Raw genomic sequence first — 22,740 nt, 5'->3', positions numbered from 1 at the left:
GGACGGGCAGGCGCGCGCTGCCTCCCGCTCACTGGCCGCCAGCGTTGTCCGTCAATAACGCCCCCACACCTGTGAACGTAGTCCTAGCTGCTACGTGAGTGGACGGACAATCTATCTGGTTTTTTTTTAATCCCTCTCCTTTTTTAGTGTAAGGTTGGGCGCTGGGTTTTTTTTTTCGTCCGCACCCCCCCCCCCCCCCCCCACACAATTCCCTTAGCAACCACATCTTTCACAATTGCAGGAGATGGGAGGGGGAGAGAGGGAGAGGGAGGGAGGGGAGTGGAGGCACACACATCCATCCATCCATCCGGGCTCCTGATTCACTGACACACCATCAGCAGGGACTGTGGGCTGATGGAGGGAAGAGAAATTTAAAACAAAAATCTGAAGGGGAAAATAAATAACAGCAGTTAACACTGGCTGGAGAAGACACAACAGGTACTGTCTGAATATCTGTGTGTGTGCTTCTTCTATGTGAAAATTGTTGCAGTATATCATGGTAAACTTGTCAGGATGGTTTATTTTTATATTTTTGGTATAAAAGGAAAGCGTGCAGGGGGATTTTTAGTTTTGGACAGATCATGTATTTGCATCGAGACAGACTAATACTTTCCCGGGGATTGAGGGATTGTCAGTAGGGCTAGTGTGTCTGGATGGGGAAAAAAACAAGGAAAATGTCACTCAGTGGTCAGGCGAGACAGGATTGAGGGAGTTTGTCCCGCAATTTGCATTACATGGAAATAGGTGGTAGATTATAAATGAACTAGTTAATCCAGATGTAACGAGTTTGTCAGTGGTAACTGTTGTAAGGTATGTACCGTCAGCTCATTCACTGATTTCTGGAATAAGCTTAAGGGAGCTTGTCAGTGGTTGTATTGGAGAATATTCACAGGTATGGGTGTGTCACAGGATTCTCCAGTATTGTGGATGGCTTGGTTGTGGAAGCATTCTACATGACCGATTTGAATTGATTATTTAAATAGTACTATTATTTAATTTGATGTTTTATTTTATGAAGGCTAAGCTTCCTTCCCCTGACTCTTTGCTGAAATGGGGTACCACAAGCCTCCTATGTCTCCACTGTGTCACAATTGGTCATTAATTACATGTGACCACTGACTGCCCCCAAATATTGTCTTTTTAATGTGAAGTTCACATAGTTAATTGTGGTAGCTGTAGCATAGTTAACTGTAGTCCTATTGTAGTTGAGATAGCCTATTCAGCAGGTTATTGTACATATCCATAAGATAGATAACATGGTGTTAGCCCTTTGTCAGAGATTTATTTCAAGGATTTGGGGTAATATTAAGGAATTGTATTAGCTGAGAGGTTAAGAGTTGGGCAGTTCTGAGAAGTTGTTCAAATTTCATAAGGGAGCGATAATCCTAAAACTGTATTATACATACAAAGGATTGAGAAAGGGGAAGGTTGTGGGATTTGGTGATTGTAGTATTTTCTACAGTAGAAATATTTATTTTCTTTGATGTTTTGACGAAAAAAATATGAAGTCTGTTGAGTTAGCTGTCAACAATTTGAAAACAGTAAGGTTGCAAAGCAGACTTAAGTCAAGGTTTATGCACTATGAATCATTTGGAGATCCAAATATAGTTAATTGCATTTTTGGTTGGTAAATGAGAAATAGATGTTGAGCCCAAGGTAGTTTAAAAAAAAAAACATTTATTGAATTGTTTAAGAAAATAAGGTTATATCAGTGTTGAATAATTAGTATTTGTTCTTTAATTTTTTTATGGCTATTTGCTGAAATATGTATCATATTTATCAGACCATTTACCATGGAAACACCAGCATCCTAATATGGCCTAGAATGGTCAGTTTGAGAAATTGGAATAATTACACTAGGTCAGCAGGATAAAGTGGTCCTGACAGTAAGGTGCAGCACAACAGCAAAGAGCAAATAACATTTATCTTCCATTTTGTCATTGTCCAAGTAAATGCTTTCAGCAATTATTATGATGAAGTAAAAGTACCACTTGAAGCTGCTGGACAAAAACCTAAAAGGTGCAAAAATATGTGCTGTGTTGAATAAATTCATGTATTTCAATCTCTGGAGAAAGACCGAAAGATAGTACATGTTTGTGAACTAAATGTCTAAATTAAGTACATTTACCAGTATTGCTTCTTAAATTGGTGACTAAACTGGTGATACTGCAGTTTGTGCTGGCTGAAAAATAGTGCTGAAGGTTTTTCAATTGCTGGAGATGTAAATAGGAGGAGAATAAACACAGCAGAGAGAAGAAACAAACTATGTTGCAAAATAGACAGCATCTACAGCACCTTAACCACCAACGCACCTGCTCCCCCTCAAACCACCTGCCCCCCCCCTTATCCTGTCAACCCCTGCCTCAGTTCTCCCCAGTCTCCACCACTGACCTCTCTGACCTCTTCACAGGAATAAAAACTGCCACCTGCTCTCTGGACCCCATCCCCTCCAGCTTTGTCAAGGCCTGCCTTCCTGCTCTCTCTCCACTTATCACTGCAACAATAAACTCCTCCCTGTCCACTGGCATCGTCCCGCCATCCCTCAAAATCGCTGCTGTCACCCCCATTCTGAAAAAACCTGGTCTCAACCCTGACACCCCAAACAACTTCAGACCAATCTCCAACCTACCATTTCTGTCCAAAGTTTTGGAACGTGCTGTAGCTTCCCAACTCAAATACCACCTCTCTATCAATAACCTGTATGAAACTTTCCAATCCGGATTCCGCTCCAACCACTGTACTGAAACTGCGCTCCTCAAAATCACAAAGGACCTTTTCCTCTCCTCTGACGCTGGCAACCTCAACATCCTCATCCTACTTGACCTCAGCACCGCCTTTGACACCATAAATCACTCCATTCTCCTCACCCGACTTGAAACCTCCTTTAACATCACCGGCACAGCCCTATCCTGGTTCAAATCTTACCTCTCTGACAGGCACCAGTTCATCTCCATTAACAACTGTAAATCCCCCACCGCTCCCCTCCCCCAAGGTGTCCCCCAAGGCTCAGTCCTTGGCCCCCTCCTCTTCATCCTCTACCTGTTCCCCCTTGGTCAATTAATCCGCCGTCATGGTCTCAACTTCCACTGCTTCGCCGATGATATCCAGCTCCTCATCTCCACCAAGTCAATCTCCACCACCACACACTCTACACTGACAAACTGCATCTCTGAAATAAAATCTTGGCTTCAATCAAATTTCCTCAAACTCAACTGCAACAAATCTGAAATCATCATTGGTCCAAAAACGCTCATCAAATCCACCCAAAACTTCATCCTCAATATTGATGGTCTCCCAGTATCCACCTCCCCTCACATCTGGAATCTTGGAATCATCTTTGATCAAACCCTCTCCTTCGACAAACACATCACAAAGACAGCCATCTTCCACCTCAAAAACATTGCCCGTCTCCGTCCATCCCTCTCCTTCACAGCTGCAGAAACCCTCATCCACGCCTTCATCACCTCCCGTCTGGACTACTGCAACAGCCTCCTCTATGGCTCACCCTCAAAAATCATCAGTAAACTTCAATACATTCAAAACTCCGCTGCCCGTCTACTCACCCAATCCCCGATCCGTGACCATATCACCCCCGTCCTTTACAAACTCCACTGGCTCCCCATCCCCCAGAGAATCCAATACAAAATCTTCCTCATGACCTACAAAGCCCTCCATAACCTGGCCCCATCCTACCTGACTGACCTCCTCCACAGGCACACTCCCACCTGCACCCTCCGCTCTGCTGCTGCCAATCTCCTGTCCCCCCCCATCCGGACCAAACTCAGATCCTGGGAGGACAGAGCTTTCTCCATCGCTGCTCCCACCCTATGGAACTCACTACCCCAAACCGTCAGAGACTCCTCCTCACTCACCACATTCAAAACATCACTGAAGTCTCACCTCTTCAGCACTGCCTTCAACCACTGAAGGTCACCTCACCTTCTGTCTCCTTTCTCTGTTCGTTTACTTATTTATCTATTTATTCACTTCTCTATGTTCTAGAAATCCCTGTAAAGCGTCTTTGAGTGTTTGAAAAGCGCTATATAAATGTAATGCATTATTATGTTGGAATGTAAGATACAAAACTATAGAATTTCAGTAGTAAAAGACTCAAAGTGCTGGAATAACTCTGTGGGTCAGACAGCATCTCTGGGGAGCATAGATAGGTGAGGTTTCATGTTGGACTCTTCATCATACTCTGAAGTCAGGGTCTGAAAAAGGGTCCCATCCGAAACTTAGGATCCATGTTCTCCTAAAGATGCTGCCTGGCCACTGAGTTACTACAGCACTTTTTTTTGTAAGGCAGTATCTGCAGTTTGTTGTTTCTACTACTATTTGTGGAAATCTAAAATTAAAAAAATGCTAGAAGTACCTAACAAGTCAGACAGCATGTGTAGAGAGAGGAAAACTGATGTAATGTTACAGATGCTTTGTGGTAAAGTTGAAAAGCAGATTTGAAAGGAATTTATTGAAATGTAGAATGGGAAAAAACATGTTGGTTATGAAAATGTACAGGTTTTGCATTGTTGGAATTCATTTTATGTGCCAGATCATGCTCAATTGAAGCTGCTGTCCAGCATTGTTACCATCACCCACAAAATTACTTTGAATTTTAGATTGGTCAAGGCAATGGTATACAGGCAATGAATTTGACTGACGGTATATAGAATAAGTAGCGTTGATCAGCATGAAGATACAAACTCTGCAATTTTGGAGTTCTGCGGTGCAGTTTTTTAACCTGAAAGTTGAACAGGGAATCATCCCACCAGTGCTATTTAAAGGGATCATCCAATATATTTAAGCTAATTACTGATCTACTTAATTTGGCGGTTGTTGGGGAGAATTGGTATACTGCAGGAAGTTGGCATTGAGTTGAAAAATCAACCATGATCTTACTGAATGATAGATAATGGTAAATATTACTGAACTGTTCTTTGCACAACTCTGCAAGTGTATGGTACCTTCTGTAGTCCTTTACAGGTAGTGTTATGAACAGGGAAGCACTGAAGAATTTTTGCAGCATGAAGGGAAAATGAGTAGAATGGCATCCATAGAGGGGGAAGAGATGCAAGGGTGTTGGTGTTTGTACAGGGATTAATTATCATAATCAAACATCAGCATGGAACAATGTGTTACATGTCAACATTTCCACACTGATAGCCTCTCTAAAATCTGCCACTTGCTGCCCTCTCATATACAACTTCAGTGCAGAGTGCGTCTCGCATTGCCAGTGGCTATCAATCTTTTGTTTTCATTTCAAAATAAACCTTATTCGTAATATAAAATGTAAATAAAATAAAAACACTACAAAAATCCTTTGTGTCCGTACGTTAAATATTGCTAGTGTTATGCCCAGTTGTGTTAGCATTTCCCTTTTTCTTTACACATTGTACTATTGCCACTCATATGGCCCCCATGGATGATGTCCCTTCTCTTGTTTGAGGGATATCCCCACCAGACTAAGCCCCTCAATGTCCAGCAGCGGAATGACTCTAGCCTGTGGTTCTCTCCTACGGAGCCTTCGCCTTGGGTAGTCAGAACTTCTTGTGAATCTGTGGAATTTTCTGCCACAGAAGGCAGTGGAGGCCAATTCACTGGATGCTTTCAAGAGAGGGTTAGATATAACTCGTAGAGTTACACACAAAATGCTGGAGTAACTCAGCGGGACAGGCAGCATCTCTGGAGAGAAGGAATGGGGGCCTTTTGGGTCGACTTCTTCAGACTCGTAGGGCTAAGGGAATCGAGGGATAGGGGGGGAAAGCAGGAACCGGGTACTAATTTTGAATGATCAGCCAGATCATATTGAATGGCGGTGCTAGCTCAAAGGGCTGGATGGCCTTCTCCTGCACCCATTTTCTTTGTTTCTATGTTTCTAACACATTTTTCTGCAGTTTGGAATGGGCCAGTCAGCAGCATTCTCTTACTGTGCTGTGCTGTGCTGGAAGACCCACATGTTTCGGGTAGACTAAAGAGTGTATTTCACCAAATTAAAGGTCTTCCAGCGGCATGATGTCTGTCTCTGTGCGTGTCCGTGAGAATAGCCCATAAATCAGGGAGATCTCTGTTAGGCAGCTGCTAAGGATGAACAATGACAAGGACTTTTTCATCTTTCTCTAGACCGTCTTAGCAAATCCACACACTGCAAAGAGGTGGGCAATCATCTCCTCTCCATCTTTATGTTTGATGTCTTTCGATCTGAAGGTGGATGAGTAACCTGGACCAGATGGACGACATCCTAGGATACTGAAAAAGTTAACTGCTTCCAAGATGTCGCTCAACCCAGGCGACTATTTGCATGCTAGCCACAGAACTAAATCCACAATCACTTCTTACAATCGCACCACACTCTTAAATTTCTATACACTGTAAATGGCTCGAATGTAATCATGTATTATCTTTCCGCTGACTGGTTAGCATGCAACAAAAGCTTTTCACTGTACCTCACAACACTTGACATTAAACAAAACTGAACTGAATAAACTGAACTGAGCTTTAGAGATCGTGGAGGGATTAGTGGTGATCTTTCAAGAATGACTAGAGTCAGGAGTGGTCCCAGAGGACTGGAAAATTACAAATATTACTGCGCTGTTCAAGAAGGGAGCGAAGCAAACACAAGGGAAACTAGAGGATGGTTAGCCTGACTTCAGTGGTTGGTCAGATTGTAGATTCCATTATAAAGGATGAGGTTTCTGATTACTCAGCAGCACATGATAAAATAGGCTGGAGTCAGCATGGGTTTGTGAAGAGGAGATCTTATCTGTTGGAATCTGAAGGATTTCCTTTATAAATTATAAAAGACGAAATCGCAGAGCATTTGGATAGTAGTAACAGGATTGTTCCGAGTCAGCATGGATTTACGAAGGGGAAATCATGCTTGACTAATCTTCTGGAATTCTTTGAGGATGTAACTAGGAAAATTGACAGGGGAGAGCCGGTGGATGTGGTGTACCTTGACTTTCAGAAAGCCTTTGACAAGGTTCCACATTGGAGATTAGTGGGCAAAATTAGAGCACATGGTATTGGAGGTAGGGTACTGACATGGATAGAAAATTGGTTGGCAGACAGAAAGCAAAGAGTGGGGTTAATGGGTCCCTTTCAGAATGGCAGGCAGTAACTAGTGGGGTACCGCAAGGCTCGGTGCTGGGACCGCGGCTATTTACAATATACATTAATGACTTGGATGAAGGGATTAAAAGTACCATTAGCAAATTTGCAGATGATACATAGTTGGGTGGTAGTGTGAACTGTGAGGAAGATGCTATGAGGTTGCAGGGTGACTTGGACAGGTTGTGTGAGTGGGCGGATGCATGGCAGATGCAGTTTAATGTGGATAAGTGTGAGGTTATTAACTTTGGAAGTAAGAATAGAAAGGCAGATTATTATCTGAATGGTGTCAAGTTAGGAGGAGGGGGAGTTCAACGAGATCTGGGTGTCCTAGTGCATCAGTCAATGAAAGGAAGCATGCAGGTACAGCAGGCAGTGAAGAAAGCCAATGGAATGTTGACCTTCATAACAAGAGGAGTTGAGTATAGGAGCAAAGAGGTCCTTCTGCAGTTGTACAGGGCCCTAGTGAGACCGCACCTGGAGTACAGTGTGCTGGAGAGGTCTCCAAATTTGAGGAAAGATATTCTTGCTATTGAGGGCGTGCAGCGTAGGTTTACTAGGTTATTTCCCAGAATGGCGGGACTGTCATACGTTCAAAGACTGGAGCAACTAGGCTTGTATACACTGGAATTTAGAAGGATGAGAGGAGATCTTATCGAAACGTATAAGATTATTAAGGGGTTGGACACGTTAGAGGCAGGAAACATGTTCCCAATGTTGGGGTAGGCCATTTAGAACTGAGATGAGGAAAAACTTTTTCAGTCAGAGAGTTGTGAATCTGTGGAATTCTCTGCCTCAGAAGGCAGTGGCGGCCAATTCTCTGAATGCATTCAAGAGAGAGCTAGATAGAGCTCTTAAGGATAGCGGAGTCAGGGGGTATGGGGAGAAGGCAGGAACGGATACTGATTGAGAATGATCAGCTATGATCACATTGAATGGCGGTGCTGGCTCGAAGGGCCGAATGGCCTCCTCCTCCACCTATTGTCTATTGTGAAATAAATGGTAGGAGAGTCTAGATGTTTACCTGGATTTTCAGAAAACCTTTGTGAGGGTTCCAAAGAGGATGAGAGCCCATGGTATTCGAGGGAAGATAATAGCTTGGATAGAAGGTTGGCAGACTGGTAGAAGGCAGAGAGTGGGAATAAAGGGGGCTTTTTCTGGTTGACTGCCAGTGAGAAGCAGTATTCAACAGGGCTGTTACTCTTCACGTTGCATATTAATGATTTGGATGAGGGAATTGGAAGTTTTGTATACAAGTTTGCGGATGATACAAAGATAGGTGGAGGGGCAGGTTGTGTAGAGAAAGGAGGGACTCTGCAGAAGGACTTGGACAAGTTGGGAGAGTGGGCAGAGAGGTGGCAGATGGAATGCAGCGCAGCAAAGTGTGGAGTCATGCATTTTGGTAGCAGGAAAAAAGGCATAAACTATTTTGTAAATGGAGAAAGGATTCAGAAATTGGAGGTGCAAAGGGACTTGTGAGTGCTGTTGCAGGATTCCCAAAAGGTTAATTTGCAAGTTGAAAGGAAGGAAGGCAAATGCAATGTTAGCATTCATTTCGAGAGGACCAGAGTGTAAAAAACAGGGATGTAATACCATGGGCTGTCATCTTCTTTAGCACCCTCACGTGTGGCACCCTATCAAAGGCTTTCTGAAAATCCAGGTAAACATCCAGATGACAAAGCTGGGTGGCAGTGTGAACTGTGAGGAGGATGCTATGAGGATGCAGGGTGACTTGGACAGGTTGGGTGAGTGGGCAGATGCTTGGCAGATGCGGTTTAATGTGGATAAATGTGAAGAACAGGAAGGCAGATTATTATCTGAATGGTGTCAAGTTAGGAAAAGGGGAAGTACAATGAGATCTGGGTGTCCTTGTACGTCAGTCACTGAAAGTAAGCATGCAGGTAGAGCAGGCAGTGGAGAAAGCTAATGGCATGTTGGCCTTCATAACAAGAGGAGTTGTGTGGAGGAGAAAAGAGGTCCTTCTGTAGTTGTGTAGGGCCCTGGAGAGACCACACCTTGAGTATTGTGCGCAGTTTTGGTCTCCAAATTTGAGGAAGGACATTCTTGCTATTGAGGGAGTGCAGCGTAGGTTCACGAGGTTAATTCCTGGGATGGCGGGACGGTCATATGTTGAAAGACTGGAGCGACTAGGCTTGTATACACTGGAATTTAGAAGGATGAGAGGGGATCTTATTGAAACATATAAGATTATTAAGGGACTGGACACGCTAGAAGCAGGAAACATGTTCCCGATGTTGGGGGAAGTCCAGAACCAGGGGCCACAGTTTGAGAATAAGGGGCAGGCCATTTAGAACGGAGACGAGGAAAAACCTTTTCACCCAAATTGTTGTGAATCTGTGGAATTCTCTGCCTCAGAAGGAAGTGGAGACCGACTCTCTGGATGCTTTCAAGAGAGAGGTAGATAGAGCTCTTAAAGATAGCTCAGTCAAGGGATATGGTGAGGAGGCAGGAACGGGGTATTGATTGTGGATGATCAGTCATGATCACAGTAAATGGCAGTACTGGCTCGAAGGGCTGAATGGCCTACTCCTACACCTATTGTCTATTGTAATGCTGAGGCTTCATAAAGCACTGGTCAGGCTGCATTTGGAGTATTGTGAGTAGTTTTGGGCCCCATATCTGAGGAAGGATGTGCTAACGCTGGAGAGGGTCCAGAGGAGGTTTACCAGAATGATCCCGGGAATGATTGGATTAACATATGATGAGCATTTGACAGCATTGGGCTTGTACTCGCAGGAGTTTAGAAGGATTAGGGCGAAGCCTCATTGAAACTTACTGAATAGTGAAATGCCAGAATAGAGAGAGAGAATGCGGAGAGAATGTTTCCACTAGTGGGCGAGTCTAGGGCAGAATACCTTCTGAAAGACGAGGAGGTGTTTCTATTGTCAGAGAGTGGTGAATCTGTGGAGTTCATTGCCATAGACAGCTGTGGAGGGCGTCATTAGGCATTTTGAAGGGGGAGATTGACAGATTCTTAATTAGTAAGGGTGTCAAGGGTTATGGGGAGAAGGCAGGAGAATGGAGTTGAGAGGGAACGATGGATCAGCCATGATTGAATGGTGGAGTTGTGGCGCGTTGTGGGAGCCGCCACAGAGTAGACGATGGCCCAAATAGCGTAATTCTGCTCCTATGACTTATGAACATGAATCTGAAGCTATTTATAATATCTCACAACTTGCTATCCACTGTTATACAAGGAAAACTACTGAAGCACTTTTTGATTTGAGCCATGCCTATATTTTATTCTCTCTTCTCAGAAATCAGGATTACAAGCTTTCTCACAGATGTTCTTGATGGTTAGCTGTGTGCATACAAGCCTTACGCATATACGATATGATACGATACGATAGAACTTTATTTATCCCAGGAGAGAAATTGGTCTGCCAAAAGTCATAAAACACCACAGGATACATGAAACATGAAATCAAAGTGACGAGTGGAAAGTCCAGGATTGGGGATGTGCAAAGATTGGTGGGGGGGGGAGTCAGTCTACCCCACAATAGAAGAGGCAGGAGTTGTACAGTTTGATAGCCACAGGGGAAAAAGGATCTCCTGTGGCATTCTGTGCTGCATCTCGGTGGAACCAGTCTGTTGCTGAAGGTGCTCCTCAGGTTGACCAGTGTGTCATGGAGGGGGTGAGCTGTATTGTCCAAGATGCTCCTCAGTTTGAGCAGCATCCTCCCCTCCAAGACCACCTCCAATGGATCCAACTCCACCCCAGGACAATATACAAGTAAAATTCATGTTTCTAATTTAACTTTTAGAAAGTATTTAAATATATTTCTGAATTGTACTGCATTAGTCACCCTATATTTGATTCTAAACTTTCAGTAAGTACACACACAATAAATGGTGTGGCTTTTTCCTGTTGGATGCCAGTGTGAACACTTTTTGTCAAACGAGACCTCACGAATGGCTTGCACAGCTGAAACATTACATTCCTTTTCCTATACTCATCTCCCTGACTGATGAGCACCGCCTTCTTCACCAACCTATCTACCTGTGATGCCACATTCAGGGAACTATGTATTTATGCTCATAGATCCTTCAGGTCTACCACATTCTCCAGGACTCTTGCGAACACTGTGAAGGTCCTGCACTGGTTTGAGTTCCTAAAATGAAATGCCTCGTTTGGGGAAGACCAACTTTGATGGTATCAGACAGGACTTTATTGAAGTAGGTTGTTTGTAGACAAAGGGATAGCCTGAAAGTGGGATGTTTTAGTGATAGTGACAGTTCAAGCTGAACATGTCTTTGTTGAAATGAAGGGGATGGCAAGTAGGAGTAAGGAATGCTGGATACAGTGCAGAAACGGTCCTTCGATCCACCATATCCTTGTTGACCATTTTGCCAATTTACACTAATCCTGCATTAGTTCTGTACCCTTCCATACTTTGCATTTGTCTGCATTAGGTCAGTAACCTTCCATACTTTGCCTATTCAAATGCATGACTAAATGCATCTGAAACACAGTGATTGTATGTGATTCCACCATCACCTCTGGCACCATATTCCAGACATCAATCGCTCACTGTAAAAAGAATCTTTCCCCTCGGATCCCCTTTCATCTCGTCCCTCTCACCTTTGCCTTATTATGTTTAACACACCAGGGGAAAATATTTCTTCTATCGACACAATATGTTTTATACCTTATATTCTGCTTGGGTAGCTTACAACCCAATGTTATGAACAGTGAATTCACCAGTTTTAGATAACAACCTAAACCCTCCACCCCTCTTCTCCCCCGCCCCCCATGCCTGTGCCTTATCCAAATGTGTCATCTAGATCTGCTGAGTTACTCTAGCACTTTGGTTTTTTTTTTGCCAGAGATAGTAGTTGAGGCAGGTACAATAACAATATTTAAGAGACATTTGAACTGTAACATGCAAGTATTTAGAGAGATAAGGGCTGAATGCAGAGAAATGGGCGGCACGGTAGCGCAGCGGTAGAGTTGCTGCTTTACAGCGAATGCAGCGCCGGAGACTCAGGTTCGATCCTGTAAGGAGTTTGTACGTTCTCCCCGTGACCTGCGTGGGTTTTCTCCGAGATCTTCGGTTTCCTCCCACACTCCAAAGACGTACAGGTATGTAGGTTAATTGGCTGGGTAAATGTAAAAATTGTCCCTAGTGGGTGTAGGATAGTGTTAATGTACGGGGATCGCTGGGCGGCACGGACTTGGAGGGCCGAAAAGGCCTGTTTCCGGCTGTATATATATGATATGATATGATATGATATGATAAATGGGACTAACTTGGATGGGGTGTCTTGGTTAGCATTGTCCATTTGGGCCGAAGTTTCAATGCTGTTTGACGCTCTTACAAAAGTCCTTCAGTTCAGGCAACATCTTGATGTATGTTCTCTGCAAATGTGATTAAAAATGTGGAAAGTCATTTGCAATGGCCTCATTTCCTCTGCCGGTCAGTCCCTCACCAACCATACCAAAATGACCAGCACACTTGCTCATGGATTGTAGGTTGGATAGGTGCCCTCTCCCTTCAAGTTAGTTTCTTGCTCCTTTTAGTTATGTACCATATTGTCCTTCAGTAGAAAGGGAGGTGTGTCAGTGAATGTTGAACAGTCTCTATGGCTGACAAAGCTGTTACGAGTATTTATTTGTTGAACTTGTTGTCACATGCATGGTTGAGTTATGATGAATTGAGTACTGCCCGAGAATGAGTGAATATAAAATAATATTGGAAGTTACCTATTGATCTTGATCGTGTGGATGGAGGATCCTTTGTGCCTCTGCAGACAGAAGACATCAATCTTATTTTTTTTCATCTTTGCTGGCAAGTCGTCCATGCAGTCAGCATATTGTGTCATTCCCAGGCCCTAATTATTTCCTGCACTGTTGCCAATATCCATTCCCACAATAGTGCAACTCCCCTCAAGAGAGGGCTAGATTTTGTATTAGGGGATAGCTTTAATTGTAATTAGAAGTTCCAGATATTGACTCACTGCTAATATACCCAGCAATCAACAAGCATGGGTTATTGAAGAAGGGTCTCAACCCGAAGCCATCTACATTTGCCCCGATTTGGACCATATCCCTCTTAATCTTTCCTGTCCATGTACCTGTCCAAATGAAGCAGGGCCCTGACCCCTCCCCTATCCATGTTCTCCAGAGATGCTGCCTGAACTGCTGAGTTACTCCAGTTCGGTGTGTCCTTCTGTGCATGGGTTAATGATACATTGAAATCCCTGCACTAATTTATTTGGCCATTATATTTGGCTCCCAGTATGTTTCCCAAGGACGTCTCTGGAAGAAAAAGCCCTTTTGCAAAGTTCACATTTTTATGATGAATTTATAATCATAAATTAATACATTTTTATTTATATAGCGCTTTCATAAATTTAGTAAATTGTACTAAATGTCAATGATTTGCTGTGGACATTGATTAAATATTGAATAACTCCAAAACGTATTGGTACTGTTGAAGCTTAGATTTAATCTGCAATTAAAAGGAGACATTTTGTATCCTAAAAATATAATAATAAATCTTGTAAGAAATTTTGTTTGCATGAGAAGGAGTAGTCATCTTCTATTTAGATTGGCAAAAAAGGTTTCATTGGCTTCTGCATGAAAATATCTTGAGACTGCATGGGGCACCATAGGGCATGGGAAAGGGGAGGATTCCATCATCGAATAACATAATGAGCTTTTAAAGGGCGAGGTGGCCCTAGACTTGTCACTTGTCACAGGCACATGTTTATTTCAGAGCTCTTACAACATTTTCCCCAGAGACATTATTTCACTTATTTTGTTCTTCAGAAATTAAAATTATTTAAACTTAAAAGAATGCTTGATTAGAATAAAACTGAGGTGAGAAGAAACTTTTTTACCCAGAGAGTTGTGAATTTGTGGAATTCTCTGCCACAGAAGGCAGTGGAAGCCAATTCACTGGATGAATTTAAAAGAGAGTTAGATAGAGCTCTAGAGGCTAGTGGAATCGAGGGATTATGGGGAGAAGGCAGGCACGGGTTACTGATTGTAGATGATCAGCCATGATCACAATAAATGGCGGTGCTGGCTCAAGTTCTAGAAGGGATAAGAGAGTAAGGTCAGGGCCAATTGTGACCGGTGTGAGAGGGGAGGGGAATACGGAAATTAAAGTGTTGTATTTAAATGCGCGGTATAAGAAATAAAGTGGATGAGCTTGAGGCTCGGTTAGACATTGGCAAGTATGATGTGGGAATCACTGAGACATGGCTACGAGAGGACCAGGGCTGGGAACTGAATATTCAGGGGTACACAACATATAGAAAAGACAGACAGGTGGGCAGAGGGGGTGGGGTCGCTCTGTTGGTGAGGAATGATATTCACTCCCTTGCAAGGGGTGACATAGAATCAGGAGATGTAGAATCAGTATGGATAGAAATGAGGAATTGTAAGGGTAAAAGGACCCTAATGGGAGTTATCTGCAGGCCCCCCAAACAGTAGCCTTGACCTACGGTGCAAGTTGAATCAGGAGCTAAAATTGGCATGTCGCAAATGTAATGCTACGGTGGTTATGGGAGATTTCAACATGTAGGTAGACTGGGAAAATCAGGTTGGTAATGGACCCCAGGAAAGAGAGTTTGTGGAGTGTCTCCGAGATGGATTCTTAGAACAGCTTGTACTGGTGCCTACTAGGGAGAAGGCAATTCTGGATTTAGTGTTGTGTAATGAACCTGATCTGATAAGGGGACTCGAGGTAAAAGAGCCATTAGGATGCAGTGATCACAATGTGATAAGTTTTACTCTACAAATTGAGAGGGAGAAGGGAATATCGGAAGTGTCTGTATTACAGTATAGCAACGGGGATTACAGTGATCACAATGTGATAAGTTTTACTCTACAAATTGAGAGGGAGAAGGGAATATCGGAAGTGTCTGTATTACAGTATAGGATGTGGTGTACCTTGATTTTCAGAAAACCTTTAACAAGGTTCCACATAGGAGATTAGTGGGCAAAATTAGAGCACATGGTATTGGAGGTAGGGTACTGACATGGATAGAAAATTGTTTGACAGACAGAAAGCAAAAAGTGGGGATAAATGGGTCCCTTTCAGAATGGCAGGCAGTAACTAGTGGGGTACCGCAAGGCTCGGTGCTGGGACCGCAGCTATTTACAATATACATTAATGACTTGGATGAAGGGATTAAAATTACCATTAGCAAATTTGCAGATGATACAAAGCTGGGTGGTAGTGTGAACTGTGAGGAAGATGCTAAGAGGTTGCAGGGTGACTTGGACAGGTTGTGTGAGTGGGCGGATGCATGGCAGATGCAGTTTAATGTGGATAAGTGTGAGCTTATCCACTTTGGTGGTAAGAATAGGAAGGCAGAGTATTATCTGAATGGTGTCAAGTTAGGAAAAGGGGACGTACAACGAGATCTGGGTGTCCTAGTGCATCAGTCACTGAAAGGAAGCATGCAGGTACAGTAGGCAGTGAAGAAAGCCAATGGAATGTTGGCCTTCATAACAAGAGGAGTTGAGTATAGGAGCAAAGAGGTCCTTCTGCAGTTGTACAGGGCCCCAGTGAGACCGCACCTGGAGTACTGTGTGCAGTTTTGGTCTCCAAATTTGAGGAAGGATATTCTTGCTATTGAGGGCGTGCAGCGTAGGTTTACTAGGTTATTTCCCAGAATGGCGGGACTGTCATACGTTCAAAGACTGGAGCAACTAGGCTTGTATACACTGGAATTTAGAAGGATGAGAGGAGATCTTATCGAAACGTATAAGATTATTAAGGGGTTGGACACGTTAGAGGCAGGAAACATGTTCCCAATGTTGGGGGAGTCCAGAACAAGGGGCCACAATTTAAGAATAAGGGGTAGGCCATTTAGAACTGAGATGAGGAAAAACTTTTTCAGTCAGAGAGTTGTGAATCTGTGGAATTCTCTGCCTCAGAAGGCCGTGGAGGCCAATTCTCTGAATGCATTCAAGAGAGAGCTAGTTAGAGTTATATCATATCATATCATATATCTACAGCCGGAAACAGGCCTTGTCGGCCCTCCAAGTCCGTGCCGCCCAGTGATCCCCGTACATTAACACTATCCTACACCCACTAGGGACAATTTTTACATTTACCCAGCCAATTAACCTACATACCTGTACGTCTTTGGAGTGTGGGAGGAAACCGAAGATCTCGGAGAAAACCCACGCAGGTCACGGGGAGAACGTACAAACTCCTTACAGTGCAGCACCCGTAGTCAGGATCGAACCTGAGTCTCCGGCGCTGCATTCGCTGTAAAGCAGCAACTCTACCGCTGCGCTACCGTGCCGCCTTAAGGATAGCGGAGACAGGGGGTATGGGGAGAAGGCAGGAACGGGGTACTGATTGAGAATGATCAGCCATGATCACATTGAATGGTGGTGCTGGCCAGGGGAGTGGCGAGGAGGCCCGGCGAGCGGCGAATGGCCTCCTCCTGCACCTATTGTCTATTGTTTAAATGGCCAAATGGCCTCCTCCTGCACCTATTTTCTACGATTCTATGTTTAATAAGAAATTAATGATTAGGATAAAATGCTGCTGAAATGCTGAGCTTGGTTAACAATGCTATGCAAAAAATTATTAATTGGTTTTCAGAAAATTTGACTGAATGATAAATCTTTGATTTTATACTACCTAAAAATATTTTCTGGCTTTAACGTGACTTTAGAAAATAGCAAATGCTGGGATGTTGCCATAGAAATTTTTCTCAAAGAATTAGTTTTACCAAGGTTGACAAAGGATCAGAAGATGTAGTCATTGTGGGTAGAGCTGAGAAATTGTAAGTGTAAAAAGACCTTAATGGGAGTTATTTAGTCGCCCCCAAACAGTAGCCAGGATATAGGGTACAGATTACATCAGGAGATACAATCGGCATGTAAGAAAGGCAATGTTACAGTGGTCATGGGAGATTTCAATATGTAGGTAGACCGGAAAAATCAGGTTGGTACTGGAACCCAAGAGAGGGAATTCGTAGAGTGCCTCCGAGATGGTTTTTTAGTGCCTCCGAGATGGACTTTTAAAGCAGCTTGTAGTGGAGCCTACAAGGGAAAAGGCAATTCTGGATTTATTGTTGTGTAATTGGATTTGATAAGGGAGCTCAATGTAAAGGAACCACGAGGAGGGAGTGACCACAATATGATAAGAGTCAACCTGCAATTTGAAAGGGAGAAGATGAAATTGGACGTGTCGGTATTACAACTGAGCAAGGGGACTGCAGAGGCATGAGGGAGGAGCTGGCCAAAGTTGACTGGAAAGGGGCCCTAGTAGGAATGACGGTGGAACAGCAATGGTGAGGAGGTCCGCAGGTCGTGCAAACACTCTGTTTAGTCATTAACCAAATACAGTTCCGTCGCTCACCGGCGCATCCCGATTTCCGGCTTTTCTGTCTTCTGAATAGCCTCTCCACCTCCTCAATTTCTATTGTTGGAGATGGGGAAGTGGCCAGACTGATGTTGGGCAGCAAGGAGGGGGTGCAGACCACCCAACACTTCCGAATTTGGAGGAATGTTTACGCTTTTCATTTCTGCCATTCCGATTCCGCCTCACATTTTTCTGCAAAACACATGCCTCGCCGCTCGCGCTGCCCCTCTCCCCGCCCCGCCCCGCCGCTCGCCTGGCCCCGCCGCTCGCCTGGTCTGGCCCCGCCGCTCGCCTGGCCTGGCCCCGCCGCTCGCCTGGCCTGGCCCCGCCGCTCGCCTGGCCTGGCCCCGCCGCTCGCCTGGCCTGGCCCCGCCGCTCGCCTGGCCTGGCCTCGCCGCTCGCCGGGCCTCCTCGCCACTCCCCTGGCCTGGCTGCTCGCCGGGCCTCCTCGCCCCTGGCCTGGCCCCGCCGCTCGCCTTGCCTGGCCCCGCCGCTCCCCTTGCCTGGCCCCGCCGCTCGCCTGGCCTGGCCCCGCCGCTCGCCTGGCCTGGCCGGGCCTCCTCGCCCCTGGCCTGGCCTGGCCTCGCCGCTCGCCGGGCCTCCTCGCCACTCCCCTGGCCTGGCTGCTCGTCGGGCCTCCTCGCCCCTGGCCTCGCCGCTCGCCTGGCCTGGCCTCGCCGCTCGCCTGGCCTGGCCTCGCCGCTCGCCTGGCCTCACCGCTCGCCTGGCCTCGCCGCTCGCCTGGCCTGGCCTGGCCGCTCGCCTGGCCTGGCCTCGCCGCTCGCCTGGCCTCGCCGCTCGCTGCTCGCCTGGCCTGGCCCCGCCCCTCGCCTGGCCTGGCCTGGCCTCGCCGCTCGCCTGGCCTGGCCTCGCCGCTCGCCGGGCCTCCTCGCCGCTCCCCTGGCCTGGCTGCTCGCCGGGCCTCCTCGCCCCTGGCCTGGCCGCTCACCTGGCCTGGCTGCTCGCCGGGCCTCCTCGCCGCTCGCCTGGCCTGGCCCCGCCGCTCGCCTGGCCTGACCTCGCCGGGCCTTCTCGCCCCTGGCCTGGCCCCACCGCTCGCCTGGCCTGGCCACTCGCTTGGCCTCCTCGCCCCTCGCCAGGCCTGGTGGGGGGGGGGGCAGAGGAAAGGAGGGGGAGGGAGGAGATGGGGGTGGGGAGGGGAATGGGGGTGGGGAGGGGAATGGGGGTGGGGAGGGGAATGGGGTGTGGAGCAGAGTGGGAATGGGAAGGGGTGGGGGAGGGGAGGGGGACTGGTGGGTTGAAAGGGGGGAGGGGAGTTGGGGGGAGTAGGGGAGGGGGGTGGGGGTACATGGACCGTTGTGATTTGCTGTTGAAAACCACAGGAGCAAGTATGGATTCAATAAAAATTTGGTGTGTGCAGTTTTAAATGAAACTCTTTTTTCATGACTTAGTCATACATTTTATGACCATTGTTCTTTTATTCAATACCAAGAGAATTGGGATGTGTAAGAGAAAAGCAAAATAGAAAAAACAAAACAAAACAATGTTTTCGTTGTGTTGTAAAAAGTATTTCTGTTCAGTAACCTTTCTATAAATAGAATATACTCATGATAGGCCTGACATTGTACATGTAGTCCAAGAACTACAGACTGTTAGAAATGATAGTTGTTTTTCAGACATGAATGTAGCGCAACGCATTTGGCGTGCATACTTTTTATGCTGAAAAGTTGCATTATGCGCATATTATGAATTTTGATGTAAAATTCTGAATTTTGGATTTGAAATTTGAATTTGTAAAATCAAATATTGGGAGGTCTGGGGGTGGGTAGTGGACGAGGGTCCAGTCTTTGCAGACTGGAGTCAGGCTGTAAGTGGGTGTGAAGTGGTGATTGCAGAGGGGTGGGGGTGGGTGTGGGTGGAAGGGGCCAGTCTTTGCAGACTGTAGTCAGGCTTTGAGTAGGTGTGAAATGGTGATTGGGGAGGGGGGGAGGGGGTACCAGGGTTATTCTTCTGTCAGTCTGAAGAAGGGTGTCGACCCGAAGCGTCGCCCATTCCTTCTCTCCTGAGATGCTGCCTGACCTGCTGAGTTACTCCAGCATTTTGTGAATAAATACCTGCAGTAGAACACGTTCAGGTCGTTGGTCAGCTGACGATTGGGGTTTTTCCAGTGTTCCAGCTGCCGATTTATTGTAAGCCCTTCCAAACTGAAGAAGAGATAAGAAGGTAGGTTCCTCTTGACTCAGGGAGTAAGGTTTTTAATATACTTCATTCCGTGCAGTGTAGATGCATGCCCTCAGCCTCCTTATTATCTGTGTCCTATTTCCAGGTCTTTCGGCAAAACTTTCAGCAATATATCGGCTGTTGTAAGGGTGATTAATTTCAGGAATTCACTCCTCCAGAAGTACATGGGGGCTAATCTTTGGAGGTATTTAAAGATGACTTAGCTAAATTATTAAATGGAAGTTAGTGGAAATATTAGCACTGAATATGATTGAATTTTAGAATTCAGCAGCGAAGTGCAAAAGTTGCAAGTTGAATTAGAATGGCCTTGCAACTCACACGGCTGTAGAATGGACTGCATCGTGAAAAACTAGCTTCTGTGTTTGAGAGCCAGCCCAGCTGAGATTTTTCTTCGCGTGGCAGTGAACTGTCTTTTTCATCTTCTGTAATTGATGTGATCAAGTATACTTTTCGTGCAGTTAGATTTCTTGTTAAAGATAACCTGTCAGGACGTTCCTGTCTTAATGGGGATCCTTGCCAAAACTGAGCATCAATTTCTAAGGTGAATTATTGTGTGCTAGGATGACTTGTTCTTATCATTATCTTTTTTAAAGACCAGGGTCATGTCTGTGCGGTAACTAAATTGCAGCTGTCAGATTGGATAAACTGTGATTAGTCTCATTGCAACTATTTAGTCAGGGAGGAGAGGCAATGCTATTTTTTATTTTGGATCTTGCTGCCATTGATGTGCTTTTGTGGGATAAGAACACTGGTGCATAGACCTGAACTGCATGCTATTACCAGACTACTGTGGCACAATTTGTGGATGAAGAAGTAGAAGTAAGCAGTTCAGATGATGACAAAACTAAAAACTGTTGTTTATAGTCTGTGAAATGGCGACCTCCAAACAGGAAAACATGGGAGGTGATCTTGGGGTCTGTGGCTGTGGAACTGATCTGCCCTTCCTGCTGAGGGATGATGAGATTGTGACAAAGGGAAGGAAATCACTATTGGCGTTAGAATTGCTTTATTTCTAAAGTTGGAAGGTGTAAAATCTAATCGAGTGTCTGTCGAGCTAGTCTAGTCGAGTTGCTTCTTCTCAGAAATGTTTGCAGATGCCTAGATGATACACATAAACCCAGAGATCCAATGACCAAGATAATTGTTGGCACCCTGCTAGCGTGCAAACTTCTGGGCAATAATGTTTAAAGACCAGCTGTAGTTAAAATTAACGTCCTGCCTAATGCAAAGCAAATGTTACAACTTAAGTCCAGTCTGGGTGTCTAATTTAAAAACTGGAGAGAATAACCAGGCCATGTTCATTATGTGTGATCTGTTAAGTCTGTCTGGCACGGTCATTTAGTTATGAAGGTAGTTATTCAAATCCAAGTAGTCCCAGTTTTTGGGGGATATTTAATATGTGGAAGCTGTTCAACAATTTGATTTGTGTTCCACAGAGCCTCATGAGCACCCACAAGAGCTGGCTCACAGCCGTCAAGTTTTAGACTATAAAAATAGAAAACATCTGATAATTAGCCAAAATAATAACATGTAGGTTAATTATCCAAAGTTTTTTTTTGTCTGAAAGAAACTTCATCTTGTTGTATCTAATTATTATTGTCATTGATTTACATATACTTCTTTTGTTTAAAACATTTAGATAATTCTTGTGAGAACCTGATGTTCTGATACAATTCAAAATTATTGTGCAAGCATAAGATGATCTCCTGATGATCAGCATGCCATTGAAAGTTTACCTAGACCTTTGGTTTACGAAGGCATTATTCAATTATATACAAAAGTAATTAAAACTATAGAAACAAAATATCCAGACTAAGAGAAGCAATGAAGGTTTAGAAATGTCATCATCTTTACAACCATTAATCATTGTTGTAGTTTGCTGTGGTTATGTACATCATTAGAGTAACAGCATTGGCATCTAACTGACTGGTGTGTAGGCTAGTACTAGCGTATATGGGGTGGTCGCTGCACGGCACGGACAAGGTGGGAGGAAGGGCATGTTTGCGCACTGCATTTATAAAGTTAAAGTTACTAAAGTCAAGTTTAATGAGTGTATTGAATTAAAATAAAATGATTTGATTTATGCACCTTGTAATTGTCATCTATGTCATGCACCATTATGATTGGGAAGTATTACATGTGGAGATGTAACCTAATAATGGATACCCAAGGGACTGCAGATGCTCGAATCAGGAGCCACAAACAATCTGCAGCATTCATTATAAACAAATAAATGACACAAGTTCTGCAGGACCGTGACATCACAGCCAGGGACTCTTCAAATTGGTCAAGTCGAGTTGACTGTCACATGCACAAGTCCAGTAGAGTAGTTATAGTGAAAATCTTGCTTGCAGTAGCATCACAGGAACATACAAAAACATAAATGATGTCAAATGTAGAACAGTACTGCACAGGAACAGGCCCTTCGTACCAAACACGATGCCAAGCAAAACGAATCTCATCTGCCTACGCCTGATCAATACCCCTCCTTGCCCTGCATGTGTATGTGCTTATTTAAATATCTCTGAAACACCACTATTGTATCTGACTGTACCACCACCCCTGGAGGTGTGTTCCAGACACCTGCCACCCTCTGTAAAAAAAAAAAACTAGCCCCGCACATCTCCTTTAAACTTTGCTCCATTCATCTTAAAGTTATGTCGCATAACAGGAAGAATGTGGGGACTTTTGAGAGGGTGCAGAAGAGGTTTACCCAAATGCTGCCTGCATTAGACTTATTCACTGAGAAGACATATTGGACAGGCATGTTTTTTCTGAAATGCTGGCGATTGAGGGGAGACATAGAAGTTGAGGTAGGATAGACAGTCAGAACCTATTTCCCAGGTGGAAATGTCAAAGAGGTTGATGGGTATATGAAACGAGCTGCCAAAGGAGGTAGTTGAGGCAGGTACTATAACAGCATTATACATCGATACAAAAGGTTTAGAGGGACATTGGCCAAATGTGGCAAAAGAGTGTGACACTGCAGAGAAAATCATTGGGGTTGTTTTGCAGAAGCAACAAAGGATAATCTTAAATCTCCTCTGCCCTCCCTGTTCTGAAAAGAGAAAACTTG

The 22,740-nt window shown here is 44.7% G+C and overlaps 1 protein-coding gene across 3 annotated transcripts in view; it reads left to right on the top strand.

Moving 5' to 3' along the window:
- The first annotated feature begins 304 nt into the window (after positions 1-304).
- zbtb7c (zinc finger and BTB domain containing 7C) overlaps positions 305-22,740 on the top strand; it is a 116,305-nt gene continuing 93,869 nt past the window's right edge. Inside the window, exons 1-2 of one of the 3 annotated variants that reach the window (XM_078409409.1) lie at positions 424-438; positions 6,118-6,149. The gene's annotated coding sequence lies outside the window, so the exon portion shown is untranslated. Of the gene's footprint in view, positions 439-1,955; positions 2,020-6,117; positions 6,150-22,740 lie in introns of those variants that run through there. The other 2 variants (XM_078409380.1, XM_078409398.1) reach the window with 2 other exon arrangements.

The sequence above is a fragment of the Rhinoraja longicauda genome, chromosome 1 (genome assembly GCF_053455715.1).
Source record: "Rhinoraja longicauda isolate Sanriku21f chromosome 1, sRhiLon1.1, whole genome shotgun sequence".
Classification (NCBI taxonomy): Eukaryota; Metazoa; Chordata; class Chondrichthyes; order Rajiformes; family Arhynchobatidae; genus Rhinoraja; species Rhinoraja longicauda.
Note: the sequence above shows the minus strand (reverse complement) of the source record. Positions and strands in the feature narration are given on the sequence as shown.